General features: G+C 43.7%; 1 protein-coding gene and 1 long non-coding RNA gene across 5 annotated transcripts in view; one reads left to right on the top strand and one right to left on the bottom strand.

The window, feature by feature from the left end:
• Positions 1-1576: 1576 nt before the first annotated feature.
• LOC122902231 lies at positions 1577-20968 on the bottom strand. Of its 3 annotated transcripts, none has more exons than XR_006383775.1 (5): positions 20860-20968; positions 20150-20704; positions 13047-13136; positions 8155-8218; positions 1577-1615 (listed from the first exon to the last, which is right to left on the bottom strand). It is a non-coding gene; the product is annotated as an uncharacterized LOC122902231 (long non-coding RNA). The 3 variants fall into 3 exon arrangements; XR_006383777.1 differs by having other exon boundaries at positions 20603-20704; XR_006383776.1 differs by lacking the exon at positions 13047-13136.
• INO80D (INO80 complex subunit D) overlaps positions 20703-21261 on the top strand; it is a 61107-nt gene continuing 60548 nt past the window's right edge. Inside the window, exon 1 of one of the 2 annotated variants that reach the window (XM_044241402.1) lies at positions 20703-20762. The gene's annotated coding sequence lies outside the window, so the exon portion shown is untranslated. The remainder of the gene's footprint in view (positions 20763-21261) is intronic. The other variant, XM_044241406.1, reaches the window with a different exon arrangement.

Genomic DNA, 21261 nt, shown 5'->3' with positions numbered 1-21261 from the left:
GACAGACAGAGATCACAAATAGGCAGAGAGATAGGCAGAGAGAGAGGAAGGAAAGTAGGCTCCCAGCTGAGCAGATAGCCCAATGCAGGGCTTGATCCCAGGACCCTGGGAACATGACCTGAGCCGAAGGCAGAGGCTTTAACCCACTGAGCCACCCAGGCGCCCCGAGATTATAATTTTTTAACTATATTCCAAATTTGGGAAAAATGATCAAGCTATGAGAAGGATTGGGGCAATCATTATACCCAACACTATTTACTGAGTGGCAACACCATGTGATAATGTACACAGGGCTTTGTGTGTTAAGGGATAAAGTTCTGGAATAAATTCCCCAGATTTAAATCCTGACTCTACCACCTACCAGCTATGTCATCCCTATAATTATTACCAGTTGAAATGGGGATAATATGCAGCCATCAAAAGAAATGAAATCTTGCCAACTGCGACGACGTGGATGAACTAGAGGGTATCATGCTTAGCGAAATAAGTCAATCGGAGAAAGACAACTATCATATGATTTCCCTGATATGAGGAAGTGGAGATGCAATATGGGGGGTTGGGGGGTAGGAGAAGAATCAATGAAACAAGATGGGATCGGGAGGGAGACAAACCATAAGTGACTCTTAATCTCACAAAACAAACTGAGGGTTGCTGGGGGTGGGGGGTCGGGAGAGGGGGGTAGGGTTATGGACATGGGGGAGGGTATGTGCTATGGCAAGTGCTGTGAAGTGTGTAAGCCTGGCGATTCACAGACCTGTACCCCTGGGGATAAAAATACATTATACGTTTATTAAAAAACAAAAACAAACAAAAAACAACATCAAAAAAAAAAAAGAAATGGGGAGAATAATAACACTTGCCTCATGGAGTTAACTAAATAGTATGTGTAAAGCACGAAGCATGAATAAAGTGCTTAGTAAGTGTTAGTTATTGTTATTTCCACCTTTAAAAAGAAAGATAGAAAATGTATACGCAGGGCTGCCTGGCTGGCTCAGTTGATAGAGCATCCAACTTGATCCTGAAGTTGTGAGTTTAAGCCCCACACTGCGTGTAGAGATGACTTAAAAATAAAATGTGTACCTGGGGCGCCTGGGTGGCTCAGTGGGTTAAGCCGCTGCCTTCAGCTCAGGTCATGATCTCAGGGTCCTGGTATCGAGTCCCACATCGGGCTCTCTGCTCAGCAGGGAGCCTGCTTCCCTTCCTCTCTCTCTGCCTGCATCTCTGCCTACTTGTGATCTCTCTCTGTCAAATAAATAAATAAAATCTTTAAAAAATAAATAAATAAAATGTGTACCTAGAAACCTGTGATTTTGTATGCAACCAATCTACAGTTTAGTACTAGAATAGAAAGCATTATGGCTTTTTCCACATTATATTTTACATCAAAAATTTTATTTCTAGTCAGTTGAAAATAATAAGAATGGGAAAAGCTTGGCTTTAGAAATATGCTTCCAGGGGGCGCCTGGGTGGCTCAGTGGGTTAAAGCCTCTGCCTTCGGCTCGGGTCAGGATCCCGGAGCCCCGGGATCGAGCCCCGCATCGGGCTCTCTGCGAGGTGGGGAGCCTGCTTTCCCCCCCTCTCTCTGCCTGCCTCTCTGCCTACTTGTGATCTCTGTCTGTCAAATAAATAAATAAATAATCTTAAAAAAAAAAATCCTTGAAAAAAAAAAGAAAAAAAAAATATGCTTTCAGAGAGAAAATAAGTTTATAAGTATTAGATACTCGAAGTACTCCCTGAGGGTTAGCTACTAAAAGCAATGTCCAAAAAAAAACCTCAAAAAACAAAAACAAACAAAAACAAAAACCCTCTTTTGAATCCTAATTAATTTCAAGCCCAGTAACAGTCATCACCAATACCTATTGCAGTATCTTTTTTTTTTTTTAAAGATTTTATTTATTTATTTGACAGAGAGAGATCACAAGTAGGCAGAGAGGCAGGCAGAGAGAGAGGAGGAAGCAGGCTCCCTGCTGAGCAGAGAGCCCAATGCGGGACTCGATCCCAGGACCCTGAGATCATGACCTGAGCCGAAGGCAGCGGCTTAACCCACTGAGCCACCCAGGCGCCCCCCTATTGCAGTATCTTGCACAGTCAGGTATTCAAATATTTGCTCAATAAATAAATGAATAAAAAGTAAATTCACAGATACAGCTGAGAGTATGAAGAGAATATTTAATTTTTTTCATTTAGCTCCAGCAAAGTAATTCCCAACCAGCAAAGTACCTACAGTTTATATAAACTGAGCTCTTTGGTCCGTACAGTACTGTGTCACGGGAAATTATAATCACTGCTTGTACAACTGGGTATGATCCTGTAAAATTCTGCGCTCTTGGTGACAAAGGAAGGAGGGGGACAGATAGATCCACAGGACAGATAGATCAGCAGGAGTTCTTCACTCCTGCTGGAGGACAAATCAAAATCAATGTCCTACCAATGGAAGATTGCTGACATTTATTTTTATGAAGGAGTTAGACAAATTTGCAAACATACTACAATTTTTAAAAAGGTGACTTCCTGGGTGGCTCGGTCATTAAGCGTCTGCCTTCAGCTCCGGTCAGGATCCCAGGGGTTCTGGGATCGAGCCCTGCATACAGCTCTCTGCTCAGCGGGAGGCCTGCTTCTCCCTCTCCTGTTCCCCCTGCTTGTGTTCCCTCTCACTGTGTCTCTCTCTGTCAAGTAAATAAATAAAATCTTAAAATAAAATAATAAAAAGGTGACTTACTGCGCTATGAAGAAAAAGTAAAAAGGGACCTGGTATTAAAAAGGTATTTCCCTGGTATAGGAAAAAGAGACAAACCGTAAGAGACTCTTTTTTTTTTTTTTTAAAAGATTTTATTTATTTATTTGACAGAGATCACAAGTAGGCAGAGAGAGAGAGGAGGAAGCAGGCTCCCTGCTGAGCAGAGAGCCCGATGCGGGACTCGATCCCAGGACCCTGAGATCATGACCTGAGCCGAAGGCAGCAGCTTAACCCACTGAGCCACCCAGGTGCCCCCCGTAAGAGACTCTTAATCTCACAAAACAAACTGAGGGTTGGGGCGGGGAGGGGAAGGGGAGATAGGAAGAGGGGGGTGGGGTTATGGACATTGGGGAGGGTATGTGCTATGGGGAGTGCTGTGATGTGTGTAAACCTGGTGATTCACAGACCTGTACCCCTGGGGCTAATAATACATTATATGTTTATAAAAAATAAAAAAAATTTTAAAAAACCTACTAAGTTCCCTCATTTTTTTTTAAGATTTTATTTATTTATTTGACAGAGAGAGATCACAAGTAGGCAGAGATGCAGGCAGAGAGAGAGAGAGGAGGAAGCAGGCTCCCTGCTGAGCAGAGCCCGATGAGGGACTCGATCCCAGGACCCTGAGATCATGACCCGAGCCGAAGGCAGCGGTTTAACCCACTGAGCCACCCAGGCGCCCCTAAGTTCCCTCATTAATAACAAGTTAAATAAAATCATTATTAACATATGGGCAAAAAAAAAAAAGAAAAAAAAGATATTTCCCAGGGCGCCTGGGTGGCTCAGTGGGTTAAAGCCTCTGCCTTCAGCTCAGGTCATGATCTCGGGATCCTGGGATCGAGCCCTGCATCGGGCTCTCTGCTCCACAGGGAGCCTGCTCCCCGCCCCCACCCCCCGCCCCGCCTGCCTCTCTGCCTACTTGTGGTCTCTCTCTGTCCAATAAATAAATCTTAAAAAAAAAAAAAAAAAAGATATTTCCCTTGGGGCTCCTGGATGGCTCAGTCAGTTAAGCGTCTGACTCTTGATTTTCGCTCAGGTCATGGTCTCGGGGTTGTGAGATCAAGCCCGGTGCTGGATACCTGGGGTGTTGGTTCCGCCCTGGGTATGGAGCTTGATTGAGATTCTCTCTCTCTCCCTCTCTTAAAAAAAAAAAAAAATGTGTTGTGTGTGTGTATTCTTTTTTTTCCCTTTTGCCTGATTAATGTGGACTGGTTGTCCCACTAATCCGTATATATTAGTCTAAATATATTCATGTGGTAGACCACATAGTGGCCCCCAAATATGTCCATGTCTTAATTCCCTGAACACATTACCCAACATGGGAAAACAGATTTTATAGATAGGATTAAGTTAAGGATCTTGAGTTGGGGAGATTATTCTGGATTATCTGGGTGGGGACAATGTAATCAGCTGTGTCTTAATAAGAGTGAGGCAGGAGGACAGGAGTCAGAGAAGATTAGGAGACTCTGCCCCCGCTGGTTTTAAAGATGTAGGAGGGGATCGGCGCAAGTCAAGGTACACAGGTAGTAGCTTCTAGAAGCTGGAAAAGACAAGGGAAAGTTTATCCCCTGGAGCCTCCAGACGAATGCAACCCTGCTGATGGCTTAATTTCAGCCCAGTAAAACCCCTTTCGGACTTCTGACTTGCAGAGCTGTAGTAACATAATAAACTGTGTTAAGTCACTAAATTCGTAGTACTTTGTTTGGAAGCAAATTTCGATTAATACCTTCATTAATCTGCACCAAACCTATGGAGACCCTAATCTGAAGTCAATATAAACGCAACTTTACCTCTACTCTTGGATTACAATTGGAGTTATCCTTGGAAAAGCGATTTATTCGGGTTTGGGGCAGGAAAAAAGATAAGATGAATCCACAGCTTCCTTTGGTATCAGAAAGTGAAGAAGTAAGTGCTCAAGGGTTGGGGGGGGCATGTCAAAAGGGCACAGACACTAATCTGAAAAGGCTACCAATGGCTAAAGCTGGAACAAGTTGAACAACAAAATAATGATGGATTATAACCCCTCAAATAAAATATGTATTCTCATGAGGCCACTAAGAAATAAATTAATACATAAATACATACATACATGGAGGAGAATGGACGATTCCACTGAAGAATGTTAAAATCAATATGGGAAAGGGGTGCCTGGGTGGTTCAGTTGGTAAAATGCCTGCCTTTAGCTCAGGTCATGATCTCAGGGTCCTGGGATGCCCCCCCCCCCCCCCCCCCCCCCCCCCCCGGGTCTGGCTCCCTGCTCAGCAGGGGGCCTGCTTCTTCCTCTCCCTCTGCCCCTCCCCACCACTCGGGCTCACTCTCTTCAATAAATAAACAAACAAATAAATAAAACTGTTTACAAAATTAATATGGGAAAGTTGGAGGAGAAGCAGACTATTTGCATAGTTCAAAGTATGTCTCCCAGGATACTTCATAATTACAAGTGGAAATACAGTAACTCTGCAGTGGAGAAACCCTGAAAACACCAGCTTAACCAAGTAATCAAGATTAATGATCACTAGTGTGGCAAGCAAAATTCTAAGATTCCTGTTCACTCCTTCCATCCTCCTTACCTTTGTTTTGTTTTGTTTTGTTTTTTAAGATTTTATTTATTTGACAGAGAGAGGGAGAGCACAGGCAGAGGGAGAAGCAGGCTCCCTGCGCAGGCTTCTGCTGAGCGGGGAGCCTGATGTGAGACAAAATCCCAGGACCCTGGGATCATGACCTGAACTGAAGGCAGATGCTTAACTGACTGGGCCACCCCATTGTCCATAAGGGCCTTTTACACCTGGGCCTGGAAATCAGAGACTCGAGGTATGTGAGGGAATATCTAGGAGGTTTACCTGCCCTTAGAGATGGAAGTGCCATCAGTTAGAACTGGAGAGGAACCTGTAGGAGATGGGAGAGATCCCTGGCTGCCAGACAGCCAGGAAACAGTTCTGTCCTATAACCAAGAAACTGAATTTTGCCAACAGCCCGAGTGAACCAACAAGAGGACTACAAGATCCAAATCCGAATGCAGCCCAGCCAACACCCTGATTTCACCCTTGGGAGACCCTGAGCAGAGAGCCCAGCCGCCCTTTGCCTGGACTTCTCACCTCTAGAAATGGAAAGATAATAAATGGGTCTAGGGTGATTTACTCCGGTGGCGGAAGAAAACTACACAACTAGCCATAACACATCTCAACATCACGCCCCGATAGGATGCTCTGAAAAGGACACATCGTGTCTGAGATTTTCTTGCCCAAACTACATTACCTCATCTAATCATGAGAAAACCCAAATGAAACCCAAATTGGGAGATACTCTACAAAATGACTGACCAGTAAGTACTCTTTTAAAAGGTTGAGGTCATAAAGAGAAGGAAAGACGGAGTGTCTGGAGTGGAAAAAGGACATTAGTGGTAAACCGATGAAATCTAACAAAGTCCATAGTTAACAACAACAACAAAAATATGTCAAAACACCTGGAGCTATTTCCCTGTAGAACTGGGTTAGTCTATGTAACTATTAGCAATTTACTTGCCTAGGGCTTGGTTTTTCTAATTGTTAGGTAACACGAAAAGCACATTTTATTTTCTTTTAAGATAGCTCAATTTTGGAAGAGTTGGTGTGTTTTGGAAGACTTAGTATGCTTCAGTATTGTAATGATTTTGATGCAGTGTTACAGATTAATGAAAGCAAATACCATTTTTTTTTTTTTTTAAAGAGAGAGAGAGGGTGCCTGCACAGGAGTTCATGGGGAGAGAGGCAGAGGGAGAGGGAGAGGAAGAGAATCTTAGGCAGGCTCCATGCCCAGCACAGAGCCAGAAGTGGGGTTCCATCTCGCCACCCTGAGATCATGACCTGAACCAAAATCAAGAGTAAGACCCTCAGCCAACTGAGCCACCCAGGCACCCGGAAACCAAATACTATTAATGGATATAATCAAAAAATGAAAATCTGGACAACTTAGTACATTGTGGAGGCTTTTTGTGGTTGCTGCTTTGCTGTTTGCTTTTTTTCTTTTACTTCGAATTAAGGAGTTGGCATAAACAACAAATAACACAAAAGCCCCTTTTGTAATTTAAAAGAATGAACATTTCAGAAATTTTCTCAACTCCAGTCAGGTTAAAGAGAGGGGAGCAAAAAAGAATTCAGTAACACACCATTCAAAGAGTTTGATTCAGAAAAGATAGAAATGCTCTTCCAATAGAAGAAGAAGAAACGGACAAATGGCCTGCGGGGTATTTGCATGAACGTTCTAAGAATGGTGTCGGGAGTCTCTGTCCTTGTCATTGCTCGTTAGCTTTATTTCAGAGAGATGGACATAGACCACAGGACTGAATGATAGTTTATCACATCATCAGTGATTATTGTATAACCTACGCTAACTTTGCTGCTCATGCATTTTAGGTAACACGATTCTTCCCTCCTTCCTCCACAGACAGAAACATCATGCTTGCCCGTTTCTAGCTCAAGACTGGCTTAACGGCCTCCTCTGAGGTTAATGTTAACATCGTTCTGGACAGAGTAACAGGAAGCATCTGGGTATCTCACCACAAACTGAGATGCTCCATTCTTTCGCCATTTGAAGTATAAATTCTGTTGGTATTAAATTACTTAATTGCTTCTGCTCTATACATTAATACATGTAAACATTCAGATATACAGAACATCATAAAACCTCTGGGAAAACAAAAATGATTTATGACTACGTAGATATTTACTTTGTTCTTCCCAGTCATTCAATATTTATTCTTTTTTCTTCCCATTTACTTACTTATTTTTGAAGTTTTTATTTTAATTCCAGTTAGTTAACATACAGTGTAATATTAGTTTCAGGTGTACAATGTAGTGATTCATCACTTCCGTACATCGCCCGGTGCTCATTGCAACAGGTGCACTCCTTTATCCCCCTCACCCCCCACGCCACAAAAGCCATTCTTACAAATCTCTTGTTTTTATGTTCTAGAACCATCCATGGCTACAGCAAAACTCAGGGAATAATGTTAGTCAATTAACAGCTGCCAAGTTACCTAGAGGAGCAGATGGTATAATTGATCATATCCTACATAATGGGGGGAGGGACTACTTAAAGATATTTCCTCAAATATGCCACAGAGTTTCCACACAAAAGGCTATAATGAAAACCATATTTCTCTCCTCTTGTATGTTTGCTTTTACCTCAGGCTATTCTCTTGTATTGTATTTTTTGCTTTTTAACCTGTAGAGTTTTCAATATTAAGTGACATTAGTCATTTAAAAATAGAGTGTGCATACACTTTAAGTGGTCTTAGTAATAAAGAATGTACCACAGAAATAGCCAATAGAAAAAGCACTGCTCCCGGATGTTTTAGTTAGACTATAGTATGGACAGTTGGAATATTATGCTTAAGTAGTCTAGCATGGTTAGAATTGTACATGTATTATTTTACTAATCACCTTAGACTCTCAGTGAGATTGACAGAAAGTCCAAATTTGCTTCCTCGAATGCTTCTCATTTAACCTATAGAAAAAAAAAAAAAAAAGAATAGTCAATATCTTTTTTTTTTTTGGTTTTTAAGATTTTATTTATCTGAGAGACAATGAAAGCCAGAGAGATCACAGAGGGAGAGGGAGAAGCAGACTTGCCGCTGAGTGGAGAGCCCGAAGCAGGGCTTGATTCCGGGACCCTGAGATCATGACCTGAGCTGAAGGCAGATGCTTTATGGACTGAGCCACCCAGGCACCCCAAATAGCCCTATCCTAATTATAAAATCATCTCAAAGACATTAAATTGGTTAAGAATTCAAAATCTTGGGTGCCTGGGTGGCTCAGTGGGTTAAGCCGCTGCCTTCGGCTCAGGTCATGATCTCAGAGTCCTGGGATCGAGTCCCGCATCGGGCTCTCTGCTCAGCAGGGAGCCTGCTTCCCTCTCTCTCTCTCTCTCTGCCTGCCTCTCTGCCTACTTGTGATTTCTCTGTCAAATAAATAAATAAAAGCTTTAAAAAAAAATTCAAAATCTTAAATATTCATTAATTTAACAAATACGGTGCAGATTTTGCGGCAAGCACTGTTCTAGATGCTTAATGAATAAAATATCTCAAAAAAAAAAAAAAGGGTGCCTGGGTGGCTCAGTGGGTTAAGCCACTGCCTTCGGCTCAGGTCATGATCTCAGAGTCCTGGGATCGAGTCCCGCATGGGGCTCTCCGCTCAGCAGGGAGCCTGCTTCCCTCTCTCTCTCTCTCTGCCTGCCTCTCTGTCTACTTGTGATTTCTCTCTGTCAAAATAAATAAATAAAATCTTTAAAAAAAAAAAAAAAAGAAAAAGAAAAAGAAGGGGGCCTGGCTGGCTCAGTTGGTAAAGCATCTGACTCTTGATCTCGATGTCATGAGGTCAAGCCCCATGCTGGGTATGGAACCTAGTTTAACCCACTGAGCCACCCAGGTGCCCCTGGAACCTAGTTAAAAAAAAAAAAAAAATTAAAATTAAAAACATTTTTAAAAAAGGAAAAAGCCCCTAGCTTTTATGGAATATATATGTATGGGATATATATGTATGGAAAAAATATATATATATACGTATCTTAAGTAGGCTCTATGCCCAGCCCAATGTAGGGCTGGAGCCACCCAGGTGCCGCAGAATTTTTATTTTTTAAAGTGGGATCTGTATAAAATGAAACATCTCTAAAACAGTAATTCTCTCCCTTGCCAGACGGAAGCCACTTGAGGGCAGGGGTTACTGTTTCCCCAATATCCTAACTGCAGGGCCTAGCACTCTATAAGTGATTCATTGGTATTCCTTGAATAATTACACAGCAGATCCTTTTTGCTTAAGTATACATAGTGGTTATTGCCTGTTGTATCTGCTCGAACTTTTCAGCTTGGCTTTGAAAGTTCTCTTAATTGGGCCCTACCCTCCTTCTTTATTTTCCAGCACATACGCTGTCATGCTACGGAGAAAGACATACTTCTGCTTTACTTCATGCCACTTCCTCTGCCCCAGGTAAGTAAAACCCTCCGTTTAGATTCAGCAAACACTGATCCAGGATCTTCTTCGTACCAGGACTGCTAGAGATTCCCACATACCTTCTGGACTCCACACAAGCATTCTCCCCAGTTTTCAGAAGGAACGAAAGAGGCTCCGAGAGGGGCCCAGGGTCACTCAGGGACCCGGGCGGGCCTCGACAACAACCCAAAGCAGCTTAACTCCTTGCTCTGCCCCTTCGGTTCCCTACTATGAGCCCCTGCTTGTTCCCCAGGGTTTCCCCGACTTTACTTACCTTGCAGCTAGCCTCTAAGCTCCCTGTGCCCAGCTGCGCGCCCTATTTTACTTCCCCACAGAGCCTGAATGCCACGCCCAGCAAGCACTCAGCTGACTGAAGGAAGGCTAAGCAATTTGGGCTGAGTCTCCTATTTTCAACTGTTACAAGTTAATCTTTGCAATAAATTCCATCTTTTTGCTCTCTTTTAAAGATTTTATTTCAAAGTACATCCAAGGACAACCTGTACATCCAAGGTCGGGCTTGAACTCCCAACACTAAGATCAAGAGTCGCCTGCTCTACTTACCGAGCCAGCCAGGTGCCCCACAAATTTCAGCTTTTGAATTAAGTTTTACACAGTCAGAATTTACTGCTGTGAAAAAATACTTCCTTTAGTCTTGAATACCTCACCTGAGATTTTAGTGTCTTTGACTTACAGGTAAACAATTTAATGTTCAGCTGATCTACTTCCTTCATTGACTTTAATCACAACCCTGTTCAGTTGATTTTCCCAGCACAGAAGTCCTACTGTTTCCTGGTTTTCTTTCATTCTTTGACCACACAATGGCCTCTTCACGCCTTTGAGGTATGACAAGGTAAACTTGCACAGACAACCTGCGTTTTCATGAGATAACCTATCCAGCATCACGGGTTCTCACCAGCCAGACTTGCCCTCAACACGGTTAGCTCGGCCAGCAGTTGAGCAAAAAATAAGAAACTTAACTTTTTTTTTTTTTTTTTAAGATTTTATTTATTTATTTGACAGAGAGAGATCACAGTAGACAGAGAGGCAGGCAGAGAGAGAGAGGGAAGCAGGCTCCCTGCTGAGCAGAGAGCCAGATGTGGGACTCGATCCCAGGACCCTGAGATCATGACCCGAGCCGAAGGCAGCGGCCTAACCCACTGAGCCACCCAGGCACCCCAGAAACTTAACATTTTTAAGCCCAGTGGTCTCAAGTTCTTCTTGGGCTCTACCTCTCCCTACGTCTTCCACCAGACCAGTTCAGACCTTTATCCTATACCTCAACTGTAAAGCCAATGAGAGGACAAGGCCTGTCTGGTTCACGCCTTCACCACTGCAGGATCCTACAAATTTCAGCCTGATAAGATACACCGGGAGCTCTTCAAACTTTTGTCCCAATCTGCCATAAAGGCACATACATGTGTTTGTAACTGAAGAGAACTGTTTCATGAAATAAACTTTGACCACAATGACTCTGGGTATTTTCTATTCTATAGCATTCTGTTCTTTTTAGTAGGTCATTAGCTGCTGAGTTGATTTCTTAAGTTCCCTGTTTCAAACACAATATATGCCACAGAGCTGAGGTCAGTTCTCCGGGCAGGGTATCACCTAGCACCCTGTACAAGAAGACCCCTGTGATCATTTTCCGTTAGAGCCAAGTGCTAGGAGTCTGGGCACACAGCACGTGACCACATGCCTGTGGCTCTGTGTTGGTTAAGGCTGTCTTAGAGGAAAAATATATAGTTTAAAAATTAAACTTTCATTTACACAAGTACTCTTCAATCACAGAGAAATCTCACACAAATCTTCCAAGAAAATAATAAGTATGTGAATAGGGTTTTAACTAATATGTTATTTGTTCTTCAATACTCTGGAAATCAATTCTAGAGTAAGGCCCCTTCTCCGTTTTCTAATTAAAGTCCTACTTTGATTAAAGTCACTTTCTGTGAATTCAGAGAAAAGAAATAGAAATGTTCAGTTATGGAATGGCTGTTAAGTGTCAGACAGTATATTACATATGGTCCTATAAATTATCTTATTCAGGCAGTCGTCTTAAGAATGAGGGCACTGAGGCTTTACAGTCTAGAGAACTTGCCTACTTTTTTCTTTAAAGATTTTATTTATTTATTTGACAGATAGAAATAGACTGAGAGGCAGGCAGAGAGAGAGAGAGAGGAGGAAGCAGGCTCCCCGCTGAGCAGAGAGCCCGATGCGGGGCTCGATCCCAGAACCCTGGGATCATGACCTGAGCCGAAGGTAGAGGCGGCCCAGAACTTGCCTACTTTTATAGCTACTGAACAAATATTAGCTATGGGATTCACACACGGTTTTCTAAACCCCATACTTTAACCTAACACTGTATTTGAATTTTTTAAAAAAGATTTTATTTATTTATTTGACAGAGAATAGAGAGCACAAGTAAAAAGAGCAGCAGGCAGAGGGAGAGAGAGACACAGGCCCTCTGCTGAGAGGAGAGCCCGATGCGGGGCTCGATCCCAGGACCCTGGGATCATGACCTGAGCCAAAGGCAGCTGCTTAACCAACTGAGCCACCCGGGTGCCCCCTGTATTTGCATTTTAAAACAATTCACTAATAGCTGTCTGATAATGCAGTTAGTTGGAAATGTTACATGTGTCAAACATCCCTTATGGGATGGCTCTTTTTGAAGATATTTCATAATCGGGGGCATCTGGATGGTGGAGTCGGTTGGGGATCCGACTCTTGGTTTCAGCTTAGGTCGTTAGGTTATGAGACCGAACCCTGCTGGGCTCCGGGCTCAGCATGGAGTCGGCTGAAGATTCTCTCTCCCTCTGCCCATGCCCCCCAAGCTCACTCTCTCAAATAAAATAAATAAATCTTTTTTTTTTTTTAAAGATTTTATTTATTTTATTTGACAGACAGAGACCACAAGTAGGCAGAGAGGCAGGCAGAGAGAGAAGGGAGGAAGCAGGCTCCCCGCTGAGCAAAGAGCCCGATGCGGGGCTCAATCCCAGGACCCTGGGATCATGACCTGAGCCGAAGGCAGAGGCTTTAACCCACTGAGCCACCCAGGCGCCCCTAAAATAAATAAATCTTAAAAAAATTTTTTTTCATATTTTTTAATGCTTCCTTGTCAGAACAATCTTTCTTCAATACCTCATACTGAAACTTAGATGCATTTCTCATTCTTAAGAATGGCTAATGAAAGAGGGTTTAACTGGTCACGGTACTCTGTCGTGCATTGTGTGAGTACTTTTCCTGTACTCCATTTTATATTTAACACCTTGATTGAGTCTGAGGGACACCAAGATCTCCGCTAAAGTTAAAATTCTTTGTTGTAGACTGTCAACTATCTGGGTATTCAAAGCTACCTGGAGGGGCCATTTGGTTCAGTTGGTATAGCACGAGACTCTTGATCTTGGGGTTGTAAGTTCAAGCTTCACGATGGGTATGGAGATTACCTAAAAAAAAAAAAAAAAAAAGAATCTGGAAAAAAAAAAAATCAATGGACTATTTCTGTTTTAACGTAGATATTTAGTATGCCACAATCTTAATCTCCTTTCATCTTTTCCTGTGTTGAGGTCAACTTGTAACGAGTGCTGCTCAGCCCACTGTCTTGGTAGTGTTTCAAAACAAAACAATAACAAAACAGTACTCCCTGACCTTGAGCCATACTGCCTGTAAGGTGTTTACTGGCAAGCAACCAAAATGGGCAGCTGACTTTACACAGCACTTCCTACGGCTGGAGACCCTGCCTTGGGCCTTCCGCGCACTGTGCCCCTTAATCCTTACCATAATACGGTAACATAGGTGCTATTATTATTCTCATTCTGACAAATGAGGAAACTGCGAGGTTAAAAGCTCGCCCAGCATCACACTACCAAGGAAAGTGGTAAAGCCAAGTTCCTGAACCAGATGGCCTTGACAGGAGATCGGGCTCCTAACCACTTCACGCTGTTTTGCACAAGAGGAACACACGTGGAAACCAATGAACAAACAAAACCCCCCAAATCCTAGAAAACAACTCAAGGCACTAAGTAACAACAAGGTCACTGTAGACTCAGGTGGCATCAGAAAGCTTTGGGGACACGATTCTGAGCCAGGCATCAAAGCAGAGTGGAAACGGGGGCATCCAGACGAGAACGGCCATGACTTGCTGTGTGGGGCAAAAGACAGCGTCAGCCTAACAGAAGGACGAGGTTGGATCATTTTTAGTAGAATCTTACCGACTTCTTTTTTTTTTTTTTAAGATTTTATTTATTTATTTGACAGAGAGAGATCACAAGAAGGCAGAGAGGCAGGTAGAGAGAGAGAGAGGAGGAAGCAGGCTCCCCGCTGAGCAGAGAGCCCGACGCGGGACTCGATCCCAGGACCCTGAGATCATGACCTGAGCCGAAGGCAGCGGCTTAACCCACTGAGCCACCCAGGCGCCCGAATCTTACCGACTTCTGTCCCCTCATTTCTTTCTCTTTCTGGTTTTCCTTAATAAAGCAAAATGCAGGGGCGCCTGGGTGGTTCAGTGGGTTAAGCCTCGACCTTCGGCTCAGGTTGTGATCCCGGAGTCCTGGGATCGAGCCCCACATCGGGCTCCCAGCTCCACGGGGAGTCTGCTTCTCCCTCTGACCTCCTCTCTCATGCTTTCTCACTCGTCTCCCTCTTTCTCTCAAAAAAAAAAAAATAAATAAATAAATATAGCAAAATGCAAATACCTACTTGTAAGCTCATATAGCACCCAGACATGCATAGAACTGAAACAGCAATGTATACAGTTAAGGTAAAAAGTATAATTTTGGTTACTGAGGCCTTTTCTCCTGGTGTACAACTGGCCTTCCCCCTTTAGAATTTGATCATCTTCCTCACCCGAATTTGAATCAAGCTATTTGAATCGTGTTAAGAGTAACTCCTTAGTGGGGTGCCTGGGACAGCACAGGTAGTGAAGTGACTGACGGTTGTTTTGGCTCAGGTTGTGAGGAGTCCCGCCCGCATCGACTCCCTGTTCACTGGGGAGTCTGCTTCTCCCTCTACTCCTCCCCTCCTGCTCGTGATCTCTAGCTCAAAGAAATAAATAAAATCTTTTTTTTTTTTTAATATTTTATTTATTTATTTGACAGAGAGAGATCACAAGCAGGCAGAGAGGCAGGCAGAGAGAGGAGGAAGCAGGCTCCCCGCTGAGCAGAGAGCCCGATGCGGGACTCGATCCCAGGACCCCGAGATCATGACCTGAGCTGAAGGCAGCAGCTTAACCCACTGAGCCATCCAGGTGCCCCTAAATAAAATCTTTTTAAAAATATTTAAAAAAATTGTAATTCCTTACTTTAACTGAATGAGAGAATTTCCCTTTTTCCCACCCTCACTATTGAACCCTGGCCGTCTATAACAAATATATGACAAAGACATCACATACAGTACAGGAAGTTCAAAGTTATTAATGAACGTGTTCCAGAACATCACTGTCCATTAGCTGTTTGGAACCTAGAATTTATTTTCCCATGGAAAGAGTGGTTAAGTTCCCAGTGGGTCTACAAAAGCTAGCTTTACCAGGAATGCAGCAGAAATGAACATTGTAATCTTTGTGTTGACCTTTGCCTGTTATTCTGAGGACTCCATGGATTTTCCTTCTTACTACAATATTTTAACTAATCAGCACTTTTAGAACAGTTTTTCATTATTAATTCTAGAAAAGGTTGATAATCACTTATAATTGTACTCAAATCCAATCATTAATACTGCTTTTGGGTGTTCTTTTTTACTGATCATTACTTACACAATTTGGTTAGAGTTGGTAGTCCACAGAACATCTCCAAAATGCCAACAGCCTAGGCTAGGAGGTTACATTCTTCTGCCAAAAGTGTGATAAAGTAGTTAGATGGCACTAGGGACACATCCCGTTCCTGGTGCTGCCAGTGACCAATGGGTTCCTGGAGGGGGTATGTTTTGGGACTTGTCGGGGGGCAAGGGGGAGACTTTCTTGGTTTCTGTCTTGGCATCAGGTAGGAATTCCCAGGTCTCAGTGCCCCTGGATTAGGTGTTAGAACGTGGAGACAACCTGATCGTGTGTGTTTTGACTACAGCTAAATCTATATTACAGAAATTTCATACTCAAATAATCTAAAACCATGACCTGGATGTCTGCCAACTACGCTTGCCTCAGAAACATTTTCTTGCAGGGCACCTTAACCACAATAAAACCGGATCTTTGTTTTAGATAGAAACATTACCAACAAATGTTTCCAAAACAGAAATGCTTAAAGTGAAAAAAATTGTGTCTATGGCCATCATAATAGTGTGGTTTTGAAAACTTTTAGGCTCTGTACACATAGCCTACCTCTACCTTTTTACCCCCTTGGGAGTTTTTACACTGGCTAAAGTCCTGATGACTTTAGCATCTGTCTTTGGAAATGTATGATCAGAGAATGTTTATATACATGCCCTTATCCCCTCACCCCCCCCCGCAAAAAAACCCCATGTATAATTTGTATAACCACGTCTGCTGTCAGTGTCTTTTTAAACACTTGAGTCTGTCAGCAAACATTTGCCAACAAAGGCATAGGTTTATTGCTTAAAGACATGTAATATTATTAAACATGCATAAATCTTTCATTTTAAATCTACACAATCTATGGACGAGACCTTTTAAGGATATAGGTGGTATTTTCGTAATGACTTCACAGTAAGTGTTCATCATAAGGTAAACTAATTTTTACAAGGTTAAAATAATTAATCCTTAAATAGATCAGTTAAAGATTCTAATACAGCAAAAATATTAAATTAAGTCAAACATTTTCTATTTCAACAAAAGGCCAAACTGCTTGCGAAACGAAGGCACAGTAAGAGAATAAATAAGACACTACTGCTTCAAGTATCATTTTGGTCAGACTCTGGCATTTATTCATGCCTGTAGGTCACTGTCGTCCATTACCTAGATCTTTATAGGGGTGCCTGGGTGGCTCAGTGGGCTAAGCCTCTGCCTTCGGCTCAGGTCATGATCTCAGGGTCCTGGGATCGAGTCCCGCATCGGGCTCTCTGCTTAGCAGGGAGCCTGCTTCCTCCTCTCTCTCTCTCTTTCTGCCTGCCTCTCTGTCTACTTGTCATCTCTGTCAAATAAATAAAATCTAAAAAAAAAAATAGCCTAACCTTACAACCATCGGTAGCACTTCTAATTATGCTAGTACTTCACAACATACACTGTTAAATTTTTCCTCTCTTATTCACAGAGCTATTTCGCTGACAACCTGCATTCCTCACAATAACATAGACTTAGTTACTAGACCTCAGGAAGGTGAAATAGGCCCCTGGTTGTCATTAACGAGGGTTCCGATTGCTGGCTACTCAAAATTTATTTTTTGGCAGAGGGCATGGGGCAGGAATCTAGCATTTCCAGAGACACAAAATAGAGCTGTGGTAGGCACCTCAGCACTTCTAGAGCACAAGGAGAATTTGAAATCTTCTTAGAAAGTTTTAAGGCCAAGAAGGTCTACACCCCCTTGAAAGTATAGACAGTTATCCCAACTGTATTTATTTATTTATTTTTTTAAATTTTTATTTATTTATTTGACAGAGATCACAAGTAGGCAGAGAAGCAAGCAGAGAGAGAGAGAGAGAGAGGAGGAAACAGGCTCCCTGGCGAGCAGAGAGCCCGATGTGGGGCTCGATCCCAGGACTCTGGGATCATGACCTAAGCTGAAGGCAGAGGCTTTAACCCACTGAGCCACCCAGGCGCCCCCAACTGTATTTAAATGAAGAAAACACAAAGAGGAGGAGGAGAGCAAAGAAGGAGAAATAACCCTGTTGGGAGCTTTTGGGGGCATTTCATGAGAGCACATACATAAAGTGTCCAGCAAGGTTACCAAAATGCAGTTGGGCTCAGTAGTATTAGCCAAATTTGAGTTTTGGGATTTTTGGCGGCCGGGGGGGGGGCACAAAAATAGGGTTATTTAAGGTTAATTATGTCAGCAGGTTTTTTTTTTTTTTTAAAAGATTTTATTTATTTATTTTACAGAGAGAGAGATCACAAATAGGCAGAGAGGTAGGTTGGGGGGGGGGGGAGTGGAGCAGGCTCCCCGCTGAGCAGAGAGTTTGATGTGGGGCCCTATCCCAGGACCCTGAGATCATGGCCTGAGCCGAAGGCAGAGGCTTAACCCACTGAGCCACCCACGTGCCCAGTTTTTTGTTTTGTTTTGTTTTTAAGATTTTACTTATTTATTTGAGAGAGAGCGTGCAGGAGTGTGGGCGCGAGCTGGGGGAGGGGTAGAGGGAGAGGGAGAAGCGGCCCTCTGCCGAGCAGGAAGTCTAAAGAGGGAGGCGCTATATCCTAGGATTCTGAGATCCTGATCTGGGACAAAGGCAGACACTTAACTGACTGAGCCACCCAGGCGCCCCAGTTAGGTCAGTAGTTTTGTTACTACCTGCAGCTTCTAGGAATTACGGAGACATACCTCCTAATACAAGTTCAACGAGCAACTGAAACACTGACCAGTCAAATTCACCAAATATTGCAAACACAGTGAGATTTCTTTCTCGGTTAGGCTGTAATTCCCCAAGTCTGCAGCTGGTGGATAAACATCATGGATTATTATTATTATAGCCATGTACAAGTCAAGCTTTATAAAGACACTGAAACACTAAGATTATGCATCATATCCCATATCCTTATCATGCAAATAAGTTTGTGGGACACAAGGATTGCATAAAAGGGTGCAGTCAGCTTAAAGTGAACACATCTTAATTTCTTGAAAAATGCAAAGCATACCTATAAAGTCACATCATATAGAAGAACAAGTTCGAAACCTGTTTTTCAAGTCCACTAGGGTTCCATATTAAGGGAAGTAATTTCCTTGTCATGACCAATGCGTTTGATCTCCAAATGTTTTTTAAAAACTTGTAAATAAAATACAACTTCCCAGTGAGGTTTCCAAGATAAGAATCAGTTAATTTTACTTGAATTACTTTTTGTTTTTAAGAGTTTTCTTATTTGAGAGTAAGAGGGCAAGGGAGAGAGCACAAGCAGGGGGAGGGGCAGAGGGAGAGGGAGAGGGAGAAGAGGCTCCAAGCAGGTTCCCCATCAAGCAGATCCCAGACCCCGGGATCATGACCTGAGCCGAAGCCAGCCACTAACCAACTGAGCCACCCAGGCCCCACAACTTTTGATTTTTCTACTAACGAGAGGGAAAAAAAAAAAAAAGCCCACAAAAGAAAACCCAGACTATTCAGGTACTGTATTCAAATTTAGATGATAAAGATAAACATGAAAATAATAAGTATTTGATTTATGCATTATCTGAACTCACTTTAAAATTATGGGAATTTCTAAATTTGGACGCTCAAAAGAAGAAACATTTTTAAGTGGAGTCATCAGTTATTTCTAAGAGCTTTGCAATACATTTTAAATGAAAGAAATTAAATATTCTGCTGATTCGAGGCACTAATATTACAAATCCATTCCCACTAGGTTAGCAAACATATGTCAGAAAAATAACTTTTAGTCTAAGATTCAATTAATCATTCCCAGTAGAATCCACAAAAAGATCCTTTAGTCATTTTTTGGTACTCTCCCCTTTCTTGGCAAAAATAGAAAAATATCTCTGGAATTTATTCTCCTCCAATAAGAGTTCTGTGGGAATTGTTGCAAGGGGGCGGATCCCTTCTCTCACCTCTGTGCTACCTCAGCTTTGTGCAACTTTGATCCCACTTACCTACGAAGCTTTGCTCATTAAAAAAAGTAGACCTGTGACATCCACTGCAATATATTAAAAGTAATTTTTAGAGGCCGGCAGCACATTGAAAGTTATAAACTAACAACACAGCAACTCGAACAAAAACACACATTTTCCCATTCTGTGACACAGAAAGTGGGCAGCAACACGTGCGAGTCACCAAAGATCTAAAGAATCCAATGAGAAAGTCCAGTATCTAGGTATAATAAGCAGTTTCTTAATAAGCAGTCTTAAAGAAAATCTAAAGCTTTCAAATCTATTTCCAGTTTTACAGTAACCTTTCTTCCTGGGGAGACCCTAACAGAATTAGAATTATTTCCAGAAATCTGGTCAGTTACCCTGAAGTTGTATTTCACCTCTCAGTGATCTCTGCCTTTATTTGCACTGTGAAAAATCAGCTGTATCCAGCCTTTCTGGACACTCACTAGCTTTTATTTACATTGCTTTGAGAAAAGGAGACAAAAGACATCCCTTTACAATTGTCTTTTCGCAATCTCAGTTTTGAGGGGAATAAATAACACACATTTTTGTATATAAGGCAACCTGTACATATACATGTAAAAAAAAATAAACAGACAAATGAAGATAAAGTGGCTATGAAGTCTCTTGAAGTACAAATTTATAAACAGACCCCCAGCCCCAGAACTTGGATCTGCAATGGAGAAAAATCAGGATTAGCCTGAAATATAAAATAAAATAAAATATCACTGCCCCCGACACGGAAAAAAAAAATTAAATAGACAAGAGAAAACAATAGTCACCGGAAAACCTGTGTCTTGTAAAGATTTCTCTCCATCAGAAGATGCAGAAACATTTTGCCCCGTGGTGCCCATGAAAACGTTTCTCAAGCACCCCCAGTTTCTTCCCCGCCTTTTCCCCCAGGCGCCGGTGTAGACGGCCGGTGTGGACTTTTTTCCAGAGATGAGAAGTAGAAATTTGTACTTTATCGGGAGCGGGTGCACTTTTCCCCCCGACCCCCCTTTCCTCTGCCTCCAAGATGGTAGGAAAGTTGTCGTTTCGGAGGGCAGAGGAGCGGCTCTCTGGTGTTATGTCCTCGCAGTGCCTGTAGTGGTGCTGTAGGAGGCTGCTGCCTCTTCTGTGCAGCCCCGGCAGCCCTGCCTTCTTGGCTGGAGAGTATATTCAGGGATTTCCCCTTAATAATCACCGACCCTGGGAGCACTTTTTAGTTTCCAAAATAAAAATATGATCCTCACCCCTCTTGCTTGACAGGGAAAGGCTCTCGCCGGAGCCCAGGGGGGAGCAGTAGCCGCGGCAGCCGAGCTTCCTAGTCCATTGCCAGCGCCTCTCACTCTGATCTGTCAGCCCGGCCGAGGGAAAAGGGGGGAAGGAGAAAAAAAAAAAAGCAGCTGAAAGGTAAGCAGAGGCGGCCCCAGGCCCGGCCCACATCCCCGGGCTCCCGTAGGGCGGCGGGCAGGGCCGCGCAGGCAGGGCGGGCGGCGAGCGCGCTTACGTGAGGCCGGGGATTCGCCGGCCCGCGTCAGGCCCCGGGCAGAGAATGAAAGGGTGAGAGGGGCCGGCGCCGGGGCGGCGGGGGCTGGGGGCCGCGGGGCCCTGGGGGCGCCCACGGGCGGCGGTGGCTGGCGGGCGGGCGGGGGTCCGGCCGGGGCCCGAGCCGGGAGAGCAGCGCGGCCTGCGCGGGCCGGGGTGGGGGTGTGGGCCGGGGCGGGCGTTTGGGGCTGGGGTTGGGGGGTGGGGGGGAGCCGGGTAGGCCTCGGGCCGGCGGGCCCCGCGGCTGCCGCGCCCTGCCCCAGCACCCCGGGCCTCCCCGCGCCCCTCCGGCTCCCCCGGGGCCTCCGGGCGGGACGGCGGCGCTGCGGGGCCGGATCGTGCGCCGGGCCGGGAGGCTCCCCGC

This window comes from Neovison vison, chromosome 3 (genome assembly GCF_020171115.1).
Source record: "Neovison vison isolate M4711 chromosome 3, ASM_NN_V1, whole genome shotgun sequence".
Lineage (NCBI taxonomy): Eukaryota > Metazoa > Chordata > Mammalia > Carnivora > Mustelidae > Neogale > Neogale vison.
The sequence above is the reverse complement of the archived record's forward strand: the minus strand, read 5'-3'. Positions and strand labels throughout refer to the sequence as shown.